Here is a 13,400-nt window from a genome sequence, read left to right on the forward strand (position 1 = left end):
AAATTACATACTTAGTTGACTAAACCACACCTTTCACAATTTACTTTGTAAGTAACAACAACAACAACAAAATCTGAGGATATTTTTAAATGTTAAAACTGGCTAGAATTTTTACTTGGCTTTTGGTAAGAAATTGCCATTACTAAAATTTCTCTATAACTACATTTATGGAAGCATGAAAGGTATTCCAAAAACTAAGATAGAAAGGTAGTTAAGTGATAAACTTAGAAACCGAATCTTGATATTTGACTTCTCAAATTAGAAGAGACCTCCAAATATTGAAAAGAAAATATATAGTACTCCAATATTCACAAAGAAGTGAATACTGTTGTGACCCCTTCCCTCCCTCACTTCTTGTACTGTGTTCCAAAACAACAAGCAGGGGCACGTAGGCGGTCAATCTGTTGAACGTTGGACTTCCGCTCAGGTCATGATCTGGAGGTTCGTGGGTTCGAGCCCCCCGTCGAGCTCTCTGCTTTTAGAGCAGAGCCTCCTTCATATCCTCAGTCCCCCTCTCTCTCTGCCCCTCCCCCACTTGCACTCTCTCTCTCTCTCTCTCTGTCTCTCTCAAATAAATAAATAAATTTTAAGATCAACAACAACAGCACAACAACAACAAACAGACTTTCCTATGCTGGAGGGACACAGGCTATCATGACAGGTCCTAACTCCAGGGCTCTAGCAGGAATCTCAGGGTGTGAGGAAGGGAATGGAACAAAATGAGGAAGAACCTTCTACATTCAAAACTACACTTTACAGTCTCAACTAACCACTGTCCTTAGATGGAGGGAATGCTCTCTTCCCATGAAGAGAAAAATATCCTTCAGAGAAAAATATCCCAGAGGACCTGTCTTTCTGAAACTTGTAGCTGGCCCAAACAACTGAATTTAATGGAATATTTGCCACATATCTACAAGAGAGATAAGATAGAATAAAGTACAGATAGGTATAGAGTTCAAGCTGGGGAAAGAAGAAGCAGGTAAAATATCTCCACACAAAATACTGAAATCAGTCATGTTTCTCAAATATGAAAAATTAAAACGCTGCTTCAATTTTTATTTGCCTGCTGAAACACGTGATTTCCATGATTTTGTATTTTTTTCCTCCCTAGGTCTCTGCTTTCCAACCAGAAACAAATTACTTGGCAAAATGGTAAAATCTATATAATAAAATATATGCTCATTACATAAATACTCAGGAAAAAAATTACAATTTCTGTATGAAAAGAAATGCCTAATACTTCACATTCCATGTGAAACTTAGTAAAATTTTTCTCAAAGAACAAATTATATACAATATTTAAATTTTTAAAAAGATTTTCTTTCCTTACCAAAGAATCTCTTTGGATTTTTGTTTAACTGTGTGCCTATGGGATTTGATGTAATGCAGAGTTTCTCAGCTTTGACAATATTGAAACTTCGGGCTGTATAACTTTTTGTCTTAAGGTCCACTTTTTTTTTTTTTTTTTTTGCCAAATGACCTAAAATCCCAGAAGGGGAGGAAAAAAAATAGATGGAAAGGAAAACCTAGTGAGTTTATGTACGTGTGACAGGAAGGCAAGTGGGTGGTCCTGTACACTGTAGGATGTTGAGTGGCATCCCTGGCCTCTTCCCCTTGGTGTTAGTAGCACCTCTCATTCCTCCACACACCCCAATCCCCGCCCCACCCACCCATTGTAAGAAGCAAAATGTCTCCCAACATTGCCAAATGTCTACTGAGGGGCAAAACCACCCCTAGTTGGGAATCACTGATGCAATGTTTTGTCAAGGATAGAGCAACAAATATTTACTGTGTGTCTGTCATATACAAAACTGTCAAACATGAGCTATCAAATTGTGAAATGTTGTGCTTGCTTTTAAGGAAGTTACGATGCACGTGGAGTTCCAAAATTTACTTGCATTACAATCTAAAGAGTAGAAGATTATAAATATAAAGTCAAAGCTACATATATAATATCATATATATGCATATATTACACATATGTGTAACGCCACACATACACATACATATATATAGTCCTCCAAGAAATTACTGAGATGATTCCAGTTCTGTAATTTTATTTTTTTTAATGTTTGTTTGTTTGTTTGTTTGTTTGTTTATTTATTTATTTATTGAGAGAAAGCAGGGGCAGAGAGAGAATCCCAAGCAGGCTCTGTGCTGCCAGTGCAGAGCCTAATGCAGGGCTCAAACCCACGAATGGTGAGATTATGACCTGAGCCAAAACCAAGAGTCTGACACTTAACTGACTGAGCTACTCAGGCATCCCCCACCCCCAGTTCTACAAGTCTAAAAATGAAAGGAACTGCATTGGATGAATCAAGAAAGGCTTTATGGAATAGTTCAATTTCAGTTGCATCTTCAAGGTTGGGTTTGGAGAGAAAACACTGGGTAAAAAAACATTTGGCCCATCTCTGTAAAGGCACAAGTAATGTGACTCTAGAAAGGAAGGAGGATTGTTTAAAAATAACTGGAAAAAAGAATTGTCTTTCCATTTTTTAAAAAGAATTTATGCTTAATTTACTTGGGAAATAAAAAAAATATTTCTCTATAATTACTGACATTCATTTCTCTTGCAAATTTTAATCATACAATGTTTAAAGAGTCTAAAATAATATTTTGTAGTTCATAAACTTTAAGCTGTAGATTTGGGGGCTTAGCAGAAAGCAGGCTAACAAATCAATATACTGAATAGTTATCAAGATAGAACATAGCGTAAAGTCTCTGGTAGTTTGGTTTTTATTTCACATAGCTAGAACTTATATTCCACACATCAATTCTTTTTTTTTAAGCTCTCCACCTGATGTGGAGCTCACACACATGATCCCAAGATCAAAGAGTCTCACACTCTACCAACTGAGCCCCAGGCACCCCTACACACATCAATTCTTAATCTGTTTTGATTTTTCAGAATTTCTGAAATTACTGAATTCTGAATTCTGAAGTACTGTTCTCAACTTTATATTAAATAATAAATAAACGCCAACAATTAACATCCCAAACAAAAGTGAATAAACTCTAAGAGAAAGAGTTTCCATCATTTGTCCTTAATAGCTACCATTAATTGAGTCCTTAAGTCTAGGCACTATACTAAGGGCCTCACAATCATTTTGTACATCTTCTATTTTTATACGTAACAAGTGTAAAGACATGACATTTTTAAATCAAGTGAACCTAATATGCAGACCTCTACATGAAGAAAAGTTACTTTGGAAAAACAATAGCTTCCTAAAATGTATTGATCTTTCTCTGTGCTGGTAGATGAATTTAGAAACAAGCACTTAAGAAAAAACAGGAAGTTTAGGAAAATTATCATCTAGTAAATTTTCTCAAGTTTTAATAAATTTTATTAGATTTACACCTTCTATTTGTGTCCCTGTCCTTCCTTGCTGTATTGCATTTTCAATGAACTTTAAAATATGCTACAGTATTTTTTTTAATTTGCAGATATACTATACATTAAAGCAAGCTTTGTTTTATCTGGAATAATTAAGTAATTCAAAAGTTCATTTTGAAAAAAAAGAAAAAAAAAGACTGAGACTTTAGTAATTTAAAAATTTTATCTGTTTTAAAGAACCAATAGCTAAAAACTGAAACAACGGTATCTTCAAATTTAAATCTTATGTAGTTGGATTAACATAAATAAAATGATGCATTATAGCCTGTAAATATTGTCAACAGTCTTATTATCTGCTCAGTCTCTCAATTTTAATATGGCAAAAACAACTGCCAAAAGGGGGCAAATTATGTGTGTCCTTGCTAAATGCAAAACATGTACTAAAAAGAGTTGGCAGTAAGCAATAATTTTGTTCAATTTACATAATAAATTCAGGGGGAGATTGGAATATGCTGACAAGCATTATCCAATCTTATAAACTTGGATTTATGGTTTATTTTTTATTTGAGAATATTCCTCCTCGAAAGCAAAAGGATAGTACAATAACCTCAGAAGGTCCAGTTCTTATATGTAACTTCAAATACGAGTTACAGGGAGTGTTTGATAAGAATTTATTCAAAGACAGAACTAACATTTTAGAATATGTTGTAGGATGAAGGAGTGGATTGTACACATCACCATACATTTTTCAATAACAAAAAATCCACCATTATTGTCAATGACATTTTAAATTTGAGAATGTGACTGTTTATAATTGTATAACTATAACTATTAAAGTACTAATTATTTATTCAGAAAATTTAAAATTAATATTGCTGTTGCCTATTTTGTTTTTAATGAACAAAACAATCACACCAAGATTTTAAAAGTTTTGGGTATTTAATACCAAACTCATTGACCCCCCATTATTATTTTCCAATTATAACTAGAAATTAGCAACGATTGTGTTAGACATGTAAAAAATGTTTCATGTAAAATGCTCTCTTACTGTTGCATCTTTATTCAACATCAACTTCCAGATGGGAACTATTTTTCATGGTTCATAAAGCCAAATCCAGCTGCTACATTTGGACCTACATAAGGAATCCACATTTTATTGCCTTCTCAGTGTGTATAAAACAATTGCTGTTGTTCCTTTAGCCGTGGTGCAACTCACTGTTCTCAGTGCAAATGAGATATCCAAAAAGAACTTTTAATGTCTTTATAGTTGATTACTTAGCAGTGCTATGCGTAATAGGATCCTGGTTTTACAACATTTTCTAGATATCTAAGCTAGCTTAAACAAAAACAATCTTCAACGGTAACCATAGATTGAGTGAATTACCAAAAGTGTTCATACAATTTCCTATTAAAACCCACAATGGTTATTAAATACTTCTGTAATCTTAGCTTTATTAAGAGACAGGAAGGGCACAGTTTCCTTTTCCCTCCTCACTCAGCTAATCTGGTTCTTTGATGGTCATGCGTTTGGAAGAACCATGGGGTTTCCACCATAGCATAGTCTTCTCACAGCTAAATGGAATTAACCCTGTCAAGCCTTAAAAGAAGAAAGAAAGAAAGAAAGAAAGAAAGAAAGAAAGAAAGAAAGAAAGAAAGAAAGCATTTCATTGTTAGAAAGAAATATATTTGGAAATTTATTGTGAATGAATAGCAGTTGTATTAAAATACAGTCAATTTGTGCATAGGACATTTTTGGTAGGGCCACCAATGACAAAGAAACATCAATTTCAGAAAATGGATTTACTCAGTTTGCAAAATTACCCATGCTTATGTTCACTCACTATCTATAGATGTCAAACGTTTGGTATCTTTTCAATTGAGTTCATTAAATACTTTTTAGATTCTGAATTAACATCCGCTACTCTTTTTAGCCAAAAGACCTAAAATCCCAGAAGGCGGGGGAGGAGATGGAAAAGTGAGTTAATGTAAGAGTACGACAAGGAGGCAAGTTTTCTATGAATTGGGAAGCACAGACTATAGTAAACCGCTGGATAATCCCCATCCTGCTGAGTGGTTGCCCCAGAGGTCTGATACAGCGCCAAAGCCTCTTACGCATACTGAAACAAAGCTTATTTCAAGCCGAATTCAGCTCCTAAAGCCACCATACTGCTCCCTGACAACCTCCAGTTGCACTGCTGCTGTATTTTTGTTTCCTGCTGTTTATATTTGCTTGTTCCCAAAGCCACAATAACTACAAAAACAAATACTTGTTATGCAATGCTTTGTATCGATGCAGGTAAAGTGCTCTGCTCTTTTTTTTTTTTTTTTTTTACTTGTACATAGCTTGTGCAAATAGGTTTTTAATATATTCTGAGATTAATTTGGTAATTATAAACCAGTTTAGAAACACTCGTTAAACAACAGGTCATATAGTCACCATTTCTATTCCAGAATAATTCTGTTTTGACCCTTGAGCAAAGATGAGCAAATGTGTATTCAGAAAGAAATTTATTTGAATCGTCCACTTGCTTTGCCTTGTCAGGTCCCAATTGATATTCTGTTTGGATTTTTACTGCAATCTTTTTGACCTTTGGCAAGGGATTGTGCTGACTTATCTGATTTAAATGTTTGCAACAAGCTTTTAAGTTATTTTTTTAAATTGGGCTAAATAGAATGTAGGTGATTTCAGGAAGCTATTTCTATTTTTAAGTCAATTCTATTCATTCTTCATAAAAATAGGATTATACCCATTGTGGCTGCATAAATACATAGCCTGTAGAAGTGTTCATAGTTTCTCTAGTACAAGAATGTCACCGAAATCCTCTAACGTAATCTGACAGAGGTAACAGAGTACCTTTTTACAAAAGGAAAACAAATAAAGAAGATTAACTTAAATGTAATCATATGTAAATTTTAAAAATGGAAAAATGGACCTTAAGCTTTTTATTATTTAAGGCTAATATAAGCACTAAGAATAACTGGGTGGTGAATGTATTACATTTCATTTTAAAACTCTGTACTCAAAAGAAACTTTGGAAAGCAAAAGGAAAATAATATTCCTTCTACTAGATTGAGATCTAGATTCCTTTAGGCTTCATCTTTCTACCTATACTAAAATTATATTGTTCAAAACTGGAAAGCATATAATCGAATGCTAATTAAGCAGAAAATATTATATCACAATGTTAAATTATTTCATGGCTACACCACAGATACAAGCTTTGAGAATCTATCTAGTTATCAGGATATACCTGCCTTCTTTTTCTTTTTGGGTATTTCTCCTTTTTCCTCCTTTATTTAGGGAATTTCTCAAATCCAGTACAGGTTGACATAAATTTAATGTGCTCCTTTCCAGAAGTGAATGTTCAGTCCTGGAGACCCAAGACAAAAAGAAAACACACACAGTAATTAAAACAATACTGTAATGCACATTTTTAGCCTCAATTGTGCTAGGAAACTACAAGTTTATTTTCAGATTCTCTCTTTTCTAACCTATCATGGACAGCTTCATTTCTAGTCTTAGAGTCCCAAACACCAATATAAAAGGTGGAAACCATTGAGAGACAGAAAAATAGGTGTGAATTTATAGCCCAAAAGAATGTAAAAATATAAATAGGCAAGGTACCGTATTCCATTTTATTTCATTAGGTTTATAGCTTTAACCAACATATTTGGCAACCACTTATTTTATCTGAATGACTAATGTTTGTTAATTCCAGAAAGATTACACCAACCAGGAGATATTTTAAGCCACAGTTTTAGTGATTCCATCTTAAATGCTTTAAGACCAAAACAAAACAAAACAAAACAAAACAAAAGAAAAAGAAGTGAATGTTTTACTAATTGTCTTTTACGTGAAAATAGCAATCAGTCCGGGCAAAAGAATAAAAAAATAACTCAGCTAACGCGAGATTAAAAAGTGATCCCATACTTCCAGAGTGCGACTTAGAGAAATGACAGAAAACCTATTAAAGAAGTGTTATCTCTCTTGAACGTATTTGCGGTTGTATTGTATTATTCACATGAACATTTACAGGATGATGCCCTTCCATTTTCTGTATTCACCTTCTAGCACCAAAGGAGAAAATACTGTGGGAAAGGGAAAGACCAATGGTTCTCAACTGAGGTCAATTTTGTCCCCCCGCCAGAAGACATTCAGCAGTGTCTGGAGACACTTTGGGGGATCCCATTGTGGGGGATGAGGTGCTACGGGAATCTGGTGTGTAGAGGCCAGAGACACTATAGTACACAGGGCAGTCCTCTACAAGGTAGAATTCTCTGGCCCCAAATGTCAATAGTGTCAAGGTAGGAAGAATGAAACAAAACAAAAACAAAAACAAGACAAAACAAAAGGATCGTCAATTGAGCTTTTCTTTTTCTATTGTTTCTCTCCTTCACATGATAAAATGATTGTCATCATTATCTCCTTCTTGAGTTTATTGACGCCTCTAATTTTCCCCTTAAAATGATTTTTCGGAGTTCCAAGGCTGTTCTTGTGGATACCACTTTTGTTTCGAATACTGCCTCCTGCTCATCTTTAAATCTCAGATGCTACTTTTTTCCTCCATCTTCAGGATCAGACCCTCTTAGGGGCAAAACTGGAAGTTTCCTTGGCCTAGTCTATGGAATCATTTGTACTTTTAAAATAGGAGAAGGAAGAAAGGGAGAGGCCAGGAACCACAGTCCCTTATCCCTGGAAATTGTCTGGTAAAGTAGCTTTGCAAGGATGTCCCCAATAGAATTGAGCAAACTAGATGCAAATATGGTAGAAAATTCTAAACTCATATGAACTGTGTTTTCTCTCATTTAAAAACAAAGACGAAAAACACAATAATCTTCCAGCCTCACACTTACCAAAATATATTCCTTAACAATAGCTCCTCAGGAAAAGGTCTTAGTGGTCAAATAATATTTAGCAAACATACTACTGCCATCTTTAGAGATTCTCCTTACACATTAATATGTTAAAGATTTTGAGAAGTGATACAATAAAAGCTGTATTTTGGAGTTTTAATTAATCTAGTGTTTTTTCTCAAACTTGACCAGAGGAATATTTTCATTGTGTTTGGTTATGATCGTCATTGTACCTGTTAACTAACATTCGGGAAGCACTAACCTAGTTTTTCTAATATAGAATGAAATCATTCCCTTTCATCTCATCTTAAAGAGCATATAAGCTCGCATATTTACATATAGCATAAAACACAATCTTTTTAAAAGATTAATAAAGAATAACTATGAAAGTTTGAAAGCTATCTAGCTAATGCTGCACATGGTAATTACTAAAGATGTTCAAGAAGTTAAAACCCGTCAGGTAATACAAAACACTCTCCCATTAAAAACATTATCTCCAGCCAAAGCCAGAAAGACTTTCAAAGGCCATCTCATTTTGGGCTCACATGAGCCTGACCAAGGAACATACACACTGAAATGATCAAAATTGTTTCTTTCAGTTAATATTGCTATAAATGAAATGATTTTTATCACCTCATAACATGTATAACTTAAATACTGCATATTCAAAACAATATGTATTTATTCTTTTCATTTCATTTTTAAAAATTAATCTCATTTCTCTATCATTCTTACAATATATATTAAGTATGTCCATTTGGTCTGCTTCTGAGTGAAAATAAGGGTGCGTAGAGTAATAATAACAAAAAGCATGTAAATGCATCCAGAATTGGCCCACCTGTTTTATACGTAGTAGTTCCCTCCCAACAACACTGAATGAGCAGTAAGCACAATTATTATTCCCAGTTGAGAGCCAAGATTCAAGCTAATGGCACACTTTTAACTACTATGATAGATTTAAGTGGGATAAGCATTTTACACTTAGCAAACACTTTACAAACATCATCTCCTTTTTTTCTCATAAAAGCAATATTTGTAAGGTAGGTATTACTCCTCTAGTTTTCCATATGGAGAAATGGAGGAAAAGAAGTAACTCGCCCAAGATCACAAAGCCAGAAGATGAATCCAAAACGAACGTTATCCAGGGCCGTTTCTGTAAGCGATGCTGCTGCGGCCTTTCAGGTCTTCTGGGAAGCTCTCCAGGCTCGCTCCCAGCACTCCTGGGGGGCAGCTAGGAAGCACTCGCTAAGCTCTGAGCTGCTCATCCTTTGTGGTTTAGCTTGGCTAAGACATGAAAAGAGACAGTGGAGAATAACAATTATTTGGATGCCTGGAAATACTCAGCAGGTAAAAATGACCTGCACAAATAATGTATTTATTAAATAGAATAAGGTCTTCCCACATTTCTAGCGGGAATTTTCTTGCATAAATTAACTTTGCTTAACCTTCTTCCAGTGTTCACTGGTATTTAGTAATGTGTCACTTCTGTGCAGCTCTAATAATAATGATGATGGTATTAAAAAGAATAATGAGGAAAAAAGGAGATAAAGAAATAGATATAAAAGTGTTAAATATTTTCCATTGATTTTATATTAAAACAATAACAATATTTGGCTATTTAACTTCTGGAAGATGTGTTTTTAGTAATTAGCTTCCTAGACCTGGTACAGGTGAAATGAAATGAAATAAATGTGATTTTGTTTTTCAGTTTTAGCATTTTGTGTAAGAAGCATTACAAAATGCCAAAAGAACTCCAACAAGAGATCTTATTTTTCTTACCTTAATCTAATTTCTCACAGAAATGTTAGACTAGAAATATATAACACATATTGGTTTACTTCTTAAGCTGCCTCCTCCTGAAAGTAATATTTTGGTGGCCTTAAATATTATATCAAATTATAAAACGTAGAAAATCAGATGTTTATGCCTAAAGTGAAGAACGTAAACTGACTCAAAGCATAAAATGTTCCTATCTCTATATAAACTAGTTATGAATATTTTAAATTCCAGCACCCACTTGCATTCTGCCCTCTACTTGTCAATGTGCTTAGCTCCCTGCATATATATGAATCACAACTGTTGTATAAATTATTCTTATCACTGATGCAGTGAGAAAATCCCTAGTAGTCTCTCAATTATGGCTAAATTATTTTCTGAGGCTTAGGGTGACAACAACAATACTAATAGATGACCTTTTAGCTAATGTTTACTTTGTGCTAGGCACTTTGTTAATTTTGTTCAAGCCTCACAATTCCATTGGAAAATGTATTATTATTACTATCACTATCACTATCACTATCACTATCACTATCACTATTACTATCACTATTACTATTACTATTACTATTACTATTACTATTACTATTACTATTAGTGAGGAAGCTGAGGCTCCAGTCATGCAGCCAGTAGAAATGAAACTAGGAATTATAGCCAAGCATCTCAACCTTGTAGAGTTTATAACCACTATGTTATACTATATCCAGGAAGTACCAAGCAAGGCCTTGACCTTGGCACTTCCCTCATTTACATTTCCCTGTGTGTTGTCAAGCAGATTGGTTTGCCAGGGAAGTTTTAGAACTCACCAGACTTCCTGGAAGAACTTCAGACTAGGGATGCCTCAGAGACCATGCCATATCAAACCCAGCTCCCAAGAGTTTTTCCAGTTTAAAGCCACATCCTAGAGCTTCCCAGGAGCTGTCTTATGGGGGAAGGAAACCATTAGTCAGTCACCTGAACATCTGTAACATTGAACAGCCATTTCAAGAGCCAAAGATTTGCCCAGTACGTTTTAGGCCCTCTCTTGGGAACAGAAGGTCACCCCACTGGTTTATAAAGTTGAAAACAAGGTCTTAGTCAAGTGATGGATGTGGCATCATTGCACAAGATGTTTCCTGAGTACTGTCATCCTGTTCTTGGATACCTTAAAACAAATTCTGGGACTCAGGCTAGCAAGCAATCTATTAACTATATTCGTGCTGAACAGCAAAAGTTTAGGTGAATTGAATATATATCCTGAAGTCATATACTGGAAACTTTCTTCAATGACCATATCTTTTCAGTGAGCGTAACAAGAAAAGGAAGGCTAAAGAAGAATGAGAAGTGGAAGGAAGGAAAGAAGGAAGGAAGGAAGGAAGAAAGGAAGGAAGGAAGGAAGGAACAGAGGGAGAGAAGGGAAAAAAAGGGAGGGAGGGAAAAAAAGGGAGAGGAAGGAAATAGTCATTTGAAAAACTTTAAAAATTCAAGTCCCATAATCCTACTATAGAATTAGCTAGTATTTGTCTTATTTCTCACATGAGCTGGAAATTTTGTCTAGCCCTGACATATTCCTGGCGTGCATAATATGTAAATTTGATCCATGAGATGAGGTACACTATCAGATAATAAATGTGACTTGTTTTTTTAAGATGACATTTTAGTGATTTATGTGTATCTGTTTTAATGCATTTATAGAAGCTTTATAAATCTGATTTAGATATGTGAACTGAATTTTTACTTTTATATGATGCCACTATTAGAAAAGTATTATTTTTCTTATAACTGAATAAAATGTATGTGGGGCTTTAGATGTGTGTGTTTTCTACACACAGTTTCTATACTTTTATATGTTATAAAACTCTATAAGTTTGTGTGTTGACCCATATTCAAGGTGTATATCTGAAATACATGTAATTCAAATGTTTGTATGTTAAATTTATATTTATAAATAAAATAGGAGGGATTATTATTTAATCAGATTTAATTTTTATATCTTTATAAATTAAAAAACGCCTCCCTTGAGTATCCTGTTACATAATAGGTATAAAATATCATTTGTTTAATTAATTAATATGGCATAAATTCATCTTTTCTTACACCATGTTTAACTGACAGAAAATACCTGGTCACTAAGTTGAATGTGATCTCAGGTACTTAAAATTATTGCCTCTCTCTTCTCTTTCCATGAACTAAGAGAGAATCAGGAGCCTATTATGATGAAAACAGAGTTTTTGTAGAGCGGGCTTTTAATTTTTATGAGAAAATGAAGGGATTATGCTGAAGAATTATCAATACATAATTTTATACTTTAAATCCTCATTAATAAAAGTTAAATGTTACCTTAAAGGCTAATAACTTATTTGTTTTTAGTGTTAAATAGCAAACATCTAAGAAAACACCCTAAGTAGACCTGAACAGTGTGAACCTGGGACAAAAATGTAAAGGGCAGGCAGAAGTGAGTTCACAAAGGGCCTGACAGGTCAGAGTCAGGAGTGTGGATTTTTATACTAAATACAGGAAGAGACCATAGAATGGTTTTCATTTGTTTTAAGTCATGTTCATTGAGATATAATTTATCTCATGTAGAGATAATTTGGGATAGAAGCTCCTCACAGACTTTCTAGAACACGTGTACAATTGTCAGAGTTAAAGGAAGGTGCTTTATGAGGATGGATTTATTCTCTTATTTTTTTTCTAAAGGACACTTAAAGCGTTCTATGGAACTGGCTCTCCCTTTCTCTCTGAAAAATAGATATATATGTATATAATTATTCTAAACAATAAATGTATATATAATAACTTTTATTATATTCATATATGTGATGGTTATATATCCTATATATCCTGTATATATTCTCTATATATAAAATCATCATATATATGCATGTTATGAAATTAACCCTTTTCATGTACATAATGGTTTGATGATTATAGACAAATATATAAGTTGTGTAACTACCACAATCAAGAAATAGATCATTCTGTCACCCCAAAGAGTTCCGTCATGTCCTCCACCCCCTAGCAACCACTGATCACATCTTTGTCCCCGTAGTTTTTCCAGGATGTCATTTAAGGGAATCATGTAGCCTTTTGTGTCTTGCTTCTTTCACTTAGCGTAATGCCTTTGAGACGCATCCACGTTGTTAAGTGTATCAATTGTTCATTATGGCTGAAAGAATTCCATTGTGTGAATGCACTATTTGTTTATCCATTCACTGGTTGATGAACATTTGCGTTGTTTCCAGTTTGGGCCATTACGAATAAAGCTATAGAAGCTTTTAAAGAAGGAGTGACATGATCTGGCATAAACTTCAAAAAAAAATCCTTCCGGCTCCCATATAAAGAATACATTTTAGTGGGAGGCCAGAGGCAGGGAAACCAGCACAGCAGTCCAGGTGACAGAAGAAGGTACTTGCTCAAGTGAAGATACAGAGAAATCAATAGAATCACAATACTT

General features: G+C 34.3%; 1 long non-coding RNA gene across 2 annotated transcripts in view; it reads right to left on the minus strand.

The window, feature by feature from the left end:
* Positions 1-9,289: 9,289 nt before the first annotated feature.
* Positions 9,290-13,400, minus strand: part of LOC109260679 (uncharacterized) — a 93,269-nt gene continuing 89,158 nt past the window's right edge. The window contains exons 3-4 of one of the 2 annotated variants that reach the window (XR_002077111.2): positions 10,771-10,882; positions 9,290-9,472 (exon numbers count right to left, since the gene is read on the minus strand). This is a non-coding gene — a long non-coding RNA (uncharacterized LOC109260679). Of the gene's footprint in view, positions 9,473-10,770; positions 10,887-13,400 lie in introns of both variants that reach the window. The other variant, XR_002077112.2, reaches the window with a different exon arrangement.

The sequence above is a fragment of the Panthera pardus genome, unplaced genomic scaffold, assembly GCF_024362965.1.
Source record: "Panthera pardus isolate Hobbes unplaced genomic scaffold, ASM2436296v1 HiC_scaffold_16, whole genome shotgun sequence".
In the NCBI taxonomy this organism is placed as follows: domain Eukaryota; kingdom Metazoa; phylum Chordata; class Mammalia; order Carnivora; family Felidae; genus Panthera; species Panthera pardus.